The sequence below is a fragment of the Pogoniulus pusillus genome, chromosome 6, assembly GCF_015220805.1.
Source record: "Pogoniulus pusillus isolate bPogPus1 chromosome 6, bPogPus1.pri, whole genome shotgun sequence".
Taxonomy (NCBI): domain Eukaryota; kingdom Metazoa; phylum Chordata; class Aves; order Piciformes; family Lybiidae; genus Pogoniulus; species Pogoniulus pusillus.
Genome location: NC_087269.1, coordinates 17320710 through 17330030, shown reverse-complemented (window position 1 = coordinate 17330030; position 9321 = coordinate 17320710). Strand labels below are relative to the sequence as shown.

Sequence of the window (9321 nt, the reverse complement as noted above, 5' to 3'; positions counted from 1 at the left end):
ACTGAGAGAGTCATTGGACACTGGAATGGGCTGCCCGGGGAGGTGGTGGAGTCGCCGTCCCTGGGGCAGTTCAAGGCAAGGTTGGACGTGGCACTTGGTGCCATGGTCTAGCCTTGAGCTCTGTGGTAAAGGGTTGGACTTGATGATCTGTGAGGTCTCTTCCAACCTTGGTGATACTGTGATACTGTGACTCAGGACACTACGACCTGTTGTAACATAAAGAAAGGAATGTTGTTAACTTTTCCCTGTTTGAGTTTTCTTGAGAAACTCAGACTGTGTAACAAGTCAGGAGAGAAGCAACTGCTGTGTATTAAAAAGTGATCAAATGCTATCCATTGTTGAAGAGTTTCAAAACTACTGCTTCTGTTGAAAGTTTGTGAAGCAACAGAGAAAACATGATTGATTAAATTAATGTGACAGTGTTCCTTGACACATAAAAAGTGGTAATATCAGCGTTCTGAACCCTTTTTGACTCCACACGTTGCTAGTTGGGTCTAAGCTTTACAATGAGCCATGCAGCAAGCTATAATCTGAGCGGAGTTGAAGAAGTCGTTTGCTCAACTGTGCTGAGCAAACCAAAGCAGAGCTACACAGTGCTCTTGGTCTGTGAAATATCAATTTATTGAAAGTAAAACCAAAACGACATCTTTTCAGTGATCTTCTTTGATGGGATCGTTTCAGAAGGCTGGATTAAAGCACAGCCACGTCAGTAGTCGATCAGCCACAGCCATAAACTGTGTCTGAGAGGAAGAAGAAAAGAAGAATCAGATTGGACTCTGAAGACGCTGTAAATAGAAATGCAGCACAACAATTGCTGATGACTATGCAGCCAGCATAACAGGCTGCAGAAAATACCAGGCCTAAAACCATGGTCTTTCATGCATTCAATAAATGTACCATAGCAGGAGCTACAATGATTACTTTTCTAGTAGCCTCAGCCACGCAGACAGGCAAGGAACTAAACAGTATAGATAACTACGGGCTTGCTATGATTGAAGAGACAGTAACTACCATGGTGGTAGCAACTGATAAAAACTTTAACAATTAACTGTGAAATGCACAGATGTTTGCCAGTTTTTACCCTTTTCCATTGTTTCTACAACAGATTGCAAATATGGCAAGTTGCTTTTTTTGCAATCCAATTCAAAACTGGCTGCTTTTCCTTTAATTTTACATGGTTCTGAATTTTATTCTGACCTTTTGTGCATTCCTTCCCCTCAAAGGTACCTCTTGCAGATCAACTACTGTAATCAAACTGCAATTTGTATTTTTCAGGAGCAAGATGTTATTGGATAACAATGGATGATACTACTTCTCTTCATGAACTCAAGGGCTGCCTTTTCACTTGGGAATTACAGTAGAAATTATTGACCAAACAATTTTTATCATCATCAAAAGAAGCTTCATTTTCAATATACTATGCTATCTTGAAGGCAGTATTTAGTATAACACTTGAGTGACTCGTTTATTGTTGCTTAGATAGCCTAGTGATAGGCACCTTAGAAAAAACAAAAATAGGTGGTAGAACAAACTACAAGTAGCAAACATTCTCAGTCTCCTCCTCTTTTAGTGTGAACACAACTCAGAGCCTTCACGGTGGTGGTAATCTCGTAATGGGCTTGAGCTCTTTATCTTGGCTATGAATGAATTATTGATTTTTCAATTGCAAAACCAGGCCTCCTGAGCAGACACTTGTGAGTGCAGGAAGAGTGTCCATCTGATGTGAATCAGTGGACAGAGAAGTCTTGTGCGTCAGCAACTGATTTTTGAAATCAAATACAATGTCACTTAAAAATGACAAACAGAAAAAAAGCGAACAGTTGCTTTTCTGGTGCAAATGGGACACTGTGCCAACTTTGCTCTGCATAACAAGTCTCAAGGAGCTCTCCTGGGAATGTTTATAGTGTGTTTCTTTCCAGGACTCATAGTTGCTTTGAATTGTGACAACAGTTTGACCGTTTTCACGTTAAAAGCTTCCTGTCTTTGTCATGAAAGGAGCTTTTCATCAATATCTATAGACAACAGTCAAAACAGGAATTCAGGAATACTGCTGCAAACTTTATGAGCACCTACTTGGAAGTGTTGGTGCCCTATTGTCATCCCTATGTCTCCCTTCAGTCCAATACCCTAAATCCTGATGAGAGGAAAGTAGAGGGCAGTCAGGCCCAAATCCCACTCTTGCTGCCTACCTGAAAGGAGGAAAGGGACAAGCAGGAACCAGTGAATGGGTCTGCAAGGACAAAGAAAAATGGGGAGGAGAGGAAGGCATGGGAAGGGACTGTGTGCAAGGGTGGAAGAAGGGTTCTGCTAGAATGTCTCTTGGAAATACCTATCTCACATCTCAACTTCTTTTGCTGAGCATTTGCAGTTATGAAGGTTCTTCTTTCCAATATTATCTAACAGAGGATTGCAGAATGGACTGCAAGATCTGTCCTGCTAATCTTAAGTGCAAATCTCAGAGCCTCTGAAAATGTAGGAGAAATGCTGACAATAGAAAACTAGCTATGCCATCAGTCACAAACTTTTGAGAAGAGTGTCATTCCTTTTCTGTTCAAGAACAAGAACTTTGACAAGCATGCTCAGATCCTACCACAGTGTGAAAGGTAGCCAGTACAAAACATTTTAAAGATGCTTTAATGTGTGTAAATAGACATACACTTATGTGTGTGTATATGTATGAGACAATATGGATATGAATAACCTCCTATATGTAATCATGTATCAATTTTGCTTTTCATTTTTTTTGTGTTTAGCACTGCAGAGTAGATTACTGCTTCTACCCCTGTCAAGTCAAACTATTCGTGTCCCAGTATCTTGGAATACATTGACTTTTACCTATGGAAAATTCTACATTAAAGATAAGACCCTGTACAAGACTGAAATAATAACAACTGACTGGGCAGAAGTCAGTGTCTTTCCCTGGAAGAATCAGTTATCTCAAACCTTCAAGATAATTAAGAGAAATTGGAAAATATGATTCACCTTTTAGATTGCTTCAATTGAGTAACAAATAGACTGAACTTCCTTTTTTTTTTTTTCAGAGTGCAGTCAAACAGCAATTATGCAAAGTGTGCAATTCTAAACAGCTAATTGAACAGCAACTCCAAAATCTTTACAGCTGAATAAACTGCTTTAAAAAAAAAAAAAAAAAGACAGAAAATTTGTTCCTTTTGTACAGTTCTTTGAAAAAAATCTTCACTTATTCTAGTGATTCATCTCTCCACACACTTCTATTGGTCTAGATGCTCAGTTTCCTAATCAAGACAGTAAATCATCAAGAAAGCAAAAGAGTAATGCAAACAACTGAGCTGTGATATAACCTGGCTCTCCAATATCTTCATTCAGGACTAAAGCCTAACCTAATTATATCACACCAAAGAAACAGGAACATCTTATGCTTTTGTAAGTTTGAGTGAGGTTCACATGCTTAGGGAGACAAGGCAGGATCTCCTGACAGATGATGATTTTTGCCCATTTTCTTTGTAATAGGCATCTGGGACCATGCAATTACAGTGGTTTTAGAGAACCATTCAGCACATTGTAGAAGCATATTCCAAAACCAAGTACGCTCAGTGGGTTGTGCTTGTCTACACTTCCTGAGCAGTGTCTTTGTTAATGTTGTTACAGACTTACTCTGGTAAAGGCAAGAACGGCAGAAGGGTTTGTTTTGGATGCCTACTTGAAAAGTTCCAGGATTCTCTGGACATTGATCTGTTAAGTGTAATTTCTTTAAACTTCAGTGAAAACTTACCAACTGTTGAGATAAGAGCCATCATTTAGTACTTAAAAAAAAAAGAACAAACCCAAACAAAACAGGAAAACACACAAACCTGAAGAGAACTCGAAGCAAATTAAATCTTGGTCAAGCACCACATTAGTCCCATCACAGAAGGTTAGCCCCTGAACTATGTAATTGCATGCCTTTAGCCGTTCCCCCTGCACGCTAATGGACACACTTAACTACCAAAAACCAACCAGCACTACTCAGGAACTGCTTTAGTGGGGATGGTATCTGCAGCAGGCTTTCTTTTGTTTTTTTAAATCAAACATGGCACTTTTTCTTTCTAGCCCCCATTATTGTAGCTAGTGACCATCACACAAACAGGCACCTAAACATCTTTGTTGTTGTTATTTGATGTGGTTTGGTTTAGTTTTTTAGGGGTGGGGAAATAATCACCTTCTTAGCATTATCTCTTATTTTACTAAGGATAGATATTATTTGGATTAGGGCAATTAAACTCATTCATACCAATTTCAGTTTCAGAAACTGCTTGCTTTTTTTTTTTTTTTTCTCCTCTTTTACATATGTTTAATGGTGCATTACTTTATGATGCAAGCCTGCCCATTGCTGTTGGGATATATACTTACACACAACAACAACAACAAAGTATCTGAAAACATACAATACTTCAGCAACAAAAAAAAGACAATTTAATGCTTTTTGCACCTTTTGTGATGGAAATACTGCTCTGCATAGAGGTCACTATTGGATTTTTACTTGAGCAGCCAGGAATGCTGACTCAAGTACTTAGCTTACATTATCTTGTTATCCAGGAGCAGGGTCCCCAAGAGTAGAGAAAACTATGTGAGACATTCTTGATACTCTGTTTAACTTACTTTACTATGTCTCCAAGGTGTTAAGTGAAGTCTGCCACTATTCCAGAAAAGTTCCTTGACTGTGTGGCTTTCACAAACTTATATATCCCATTCATCTTCCAGTTCACCTGGGGATCACATAAGACCTCAGCTGAGTCCTCCCTTTTAATCAGCTTATGAAAAGCACAGGGCTGAGGTACCAAGCTTGTTCTGACCCTGGAAGGCCATGACTCAGGAAGGGACACAAAAACGACTGTGTCAGAGCACAAGTTAGACATGCTTCTACCGCCTCCAGCCAGATAGCCAGGAAAAGGCTGACCACATCATTCCTGCAAATCATTCTGAACACGGTGTGTCACTGAATTTCAACTAACCTGTAAAATCAGATTTGCAACTTAAAGCAACACTGGAACCATCAGGAGGGGACTGTGAGCTATTGTGCAGCTAGCAGAAGGTTTTTTGCAATGGTTTAAAAGTGGATTGTTCTCAAATAGTACCTTGGTCCTATGCTTCTATATTGCCTCCTGCTGAGGATGCTAAAGAGCTCAGCAAAGCTCACAAACAGCTCCTTGGTGGGCATTATCACTCCTGTTTTACAGGAATGAGGATGTAGAGAGAGCTTGGATCACTTACCTGAAGCAAAATGCAAGTTAGCGGAAGACAGAAAAACAAAACCTCTGATCCTTGATTCCCACCACTGCATTAATTAATAAAACAATTATGACCAACATGAAGAATATTAAGAAACACCCCCAAGTATTTCTCAGTGAGTTAGGCAAATGAACAGCTGTGTAGCCACACCAGTGCCTGCTCGACTGCACAGATAGAGAACAGCAGAGCACAAAGGGTCAGCACCCATGGGGCTGTGCACTCCGCTAACAGAGGTAACCTCCAAGTCTGGTGAGAGCAAATAAGTGTAGCCAGCTCAGGAAAGAAACAAGACAGGATTTAGACACGCATACAAACCTGGCAGACTTTAACAGCACGTTCTTGAGGGTGCGTGTTGTTGGCTGCTCTTTATCCCATCCTGTCTGTGGTGGAGCTCCTCACTCATTACAAGGGTATTGCTAGTCACAGGATACAGGAGGGAGCCGCTATATTGTCATCCCTAGCAAATCAAGAACAGTGTGCATAGCCCCACATGCCTGTTGTTAAGTTATACCACTCACAGCTGAGGAAAAAGCCCAACTGCAATGTTATTGAAGGAGGAGGAGGTATTTTATTCCACTTTAAAAAACACACATCGTGTAAGAGCAGAAAAATCTTTGTCATTGCTTCAGAGCCTGAATGAAGCCATGCAAAAATATAATTGCAGTCTCTAGTGCCCCTTTGAATCTTATAGAGAAAGCAATGCTTTAAGACACTGTGTAGACTAGTAAACAAACCCAATTAACACCCAATTTAGTACAGTTTCTGGCCCTGCACTTGTGACTTGCTTTTACACCACTTTGCATTGACATGAATGAAGGCACAGCAGAGTAATGAATATTCAAACTTCACATCTTCAAAACACAGTTGCCAGTTGGCTGTTCTGTATTTTTGTTTTGTAAGTTTGTAGCCTATGTTACAACGGGTAAAGAAAGGGCCTCTGCCCTTGAAACCATGAAGGCTGCAAAGTCAACACAGGCCTTTGAGGTGACATCGGAGAGGTAGCAAAAAATGATAAGCACAAAGCAACTGGGTCCATCAAGTCTGATTCGGGGTGTACTGACTTGTTTCACCTGTCCTAAATATTAATAAAGGTGCTTGTAAGTATTTCTTTTCTTTTTGGAGACTTTATATCAATCTAGAACATACTAAATTCTGATTTCCCTCCCAAAAATTTCCATCTAATAATTATTTCTAATATAGTCTTAATTTTTAAAAAGGTCCAAACTCTTCCTTCAGCAAGCTCCACATAAGCCAGGTTCCTTTTCTCTAGAATTTGCCAGTGTCTACTGCTCATTTTAGAGAACTATAACATACAAGAATGACTTGTCCAGAACTGAGGCATCTAAATTTAAAATGTGCAATCCATCTCTTTCCCCTAACAGTAGGAGCAGATTTCATTTCCCTGGCAGGTACCCTTAGTAGGCATGCCTTCCCCAGCGCAATCACTAGTGCCTGACTCAACATAGCTCAGATATCTGGACTCAACAGTTGTCTGGATGATGCTATGAAAAGGCTTGCTTGTGTTTGGATTTCTCCCTCCTTATGAGCATTTCTAACCACTAACAGAGAAGCCGTTTTATTGAGCCAAGAAGTCAAGAGACTTGTCAGAATCTGGTATTTTGACTGAAAGGACAATGCAACAGAACAATGCAATGGCAGCCAAATAGGACAGAGACACTGCCATGCAATAGACTCGTGGCCCCTGGCAAAGCACTGCTTCAGGGTCTCTTTGTTCAGCTCCTTTAGAAGGGCTCATGGCAGACATGAATCTCTGTGGTCATTCTTTTTGTGCCTCAGCAGAATCCCTGAGGTGGAAGCAGCGACAAGGACAGAACAGAAGCTATTTGGAGAAGAAGGGTAACCTGTGTCATGGGTAAACACCAGATTAGTTCTTCACCACTTCCGAAACTCCAGGGGAACACCAGTCTGGAGATTCTAATCAAGGAAGCATCTGGATGTCTGATTTTAATGCTAGACAGCCTTTTCCAAACAACTGCCATGCTAAATGCTTCCTCTCAGTTCCTATACCAGGACATGCATGAAACTGACCTGCGACTTTCAGACAAAATAAAGCCATAAAAGGGAGCTGAGTGATGTTAAAATCACTCACCAGGCATGGATTTCCATTGGTAGTGACGTGTGTCAGAAAGGCTTTTCCCAGAGAAGAACAAGAGCTGGAAACGAAGGCTTCAACATCTCTCCAGTGCCACAGGGTTTAGCAGATGCTCTCTTTCTTTAAGCTTCCCACTGCAGGCACAGGCACTAGCAAACATCATGGAAAAAGTCACAATAATAATAAAAAATCTATATTAATCACAGAGCTTTATAAAATAAAGTGTGAAACAAACACTGTAACTGTAACAATCCCCTGTGTGGATTTCATCCTCTGAATTTTTTTGGAGTTGGCAGTACCAATTTTTTTTGGCAGAAATTTGCTACAGCCTGATTTCAGATGCATTAACACAAATTCAGAATAAACAACCTAGAAACAATGCAGGACTTTAGTGCTTCCATGACCATCACCAAGAGCAGAACATAACCCACTGAATATATCATAATGCCAGACCTGGGGAACGCTTAGAAGACCCAATACAATCACAGTTTTAGGCAGGAACATCTCCACACCATAAACTGTGTACTAAAGGCAACTTCCTTAAATCTTTTCTGGAAAGCAATTTATGTCATAGCTACAGGCATTTCCCCAATATCTTCACCTTAGTCCTTTCAATCTTTGATAGGACGGGAAGGAAACAGGACAACTTGTGGATATCACTGCTACCCTTCAACTCTACTGATAATAGTTGTGGAAACATACACATAAGAATAACTTCCTGAATGAAACAATATTTAGCACATATAGAGGCTTTTGTTTTTGTTGCCTAGAGGATATATAGTTTCACACAACTATAGCAATTTTCAAATGACCTTCAAGAATACCACTAGGATGTGTGGATGCTCTCTTTTGGGGGAAAAAAATAAAGGCACCAAAATCAGGTGAATCTTTCTGCAGCTAGAAGGGACCAGTCGATACATGCTAGTTCCATTTTTCTTAAGCCAGTGGTACCATAACAGGAAGTGTTACACATTCTAAATTTGATTAATTAGTTTACCAAAAAAAAATAAAATCTGATGAGCCATGGATAGAACTTTCCCCTTTTTATTTCATAACTTCCAACAGATTTTTCAAGGGGAGAAGAATCCAATGTGTCATCAGCTGAAACACAGTCATAGGACTGAAGACATGGAACTTTCAGCATTCTGCTACAAAAATTACAGAGAACCTACATGGTTTGGGTTTTTTTTTTAACTTGAGTCAGTATAAAGGGGAGAGAATCTCCTGAGGAATATATCTACCACTGCAAGAGGATAAGATACACAAAACAGTTAAATCTGACCAAGTTATTAGACTTCATACTCTCGTAAGATGGTAATAACTGGGGAACACAAAAAAGGCTGTATTGGGTCAGACCAACAGTCTACAGAAGCAGGTATCCTCCAGTAATTATCTGCTGTGATAGATAACAACGGAACAATAAAGAAAAAAGAGAGCAAGCTGAAGCAATTACTTTCAACTGTATACACTTATCCAGTCAGTTCATCAGAAATGCTAAAAGACAAGAAGGACCTAACAGAAACCTCCCAGAGCTCCAAAAGGAAGGCAGTGGAACAAAGAGGGCCAGAGGAAGTAAATTAAGAACAAAGAGACAACAGGTGCTCCTTATTTTTGTTCATGGTAGTTGAGTAGTAGGCTTGTCATTTCCTGAGGCAGAATTCAGGCTGTGATTTCTAAGAAATCATGGGGTTTGTGACTTTATTAAGCTTAGGTTTTCCTTTCTTTGCACTGGGATGTGAGGAGAGTATTAGATGCTCATACATCGCCTGCACCTTATATTTAGCAATTTTGTTTTCTGGGGTCCATGGCTGTGACATTGCAAATGTCACTACAAAGTGTTACTGTTACACCTCTCTAATTTTAAATGTTTGTTTCCACTCTGATTTACAAGATCAAAAGAAGTCTTCAGCATCTTTTATCACACATGACAAATTTCAAATGCAAAGACTGTCATTCCCATC

General features: G+C 39.9%; 1 long non-coding RNA gene across 1 annotated transcript; it reads right to left on the bottom strand.

Annotated features, from left to right (window-relative positions):
* Window positions 1-425: 425 nt before the first annotated feature.
* LOC135176479 (uncharacterized) lies at window positions 426-8889 on the bottom strand. Its single transcript, XR_010302674.1, has 3 exons — window positions 8814-8889; window positions 7358-7509; window positions 426-740 (listed from the first exon to the last, which is right to left on the bottom strand). It is a non-coding gene; the product is annotated as an uncharacterized LOC135176479 (long non-coding RNA).
* Window positions 8890-9321: the final 432 nt, after the last annotated feature.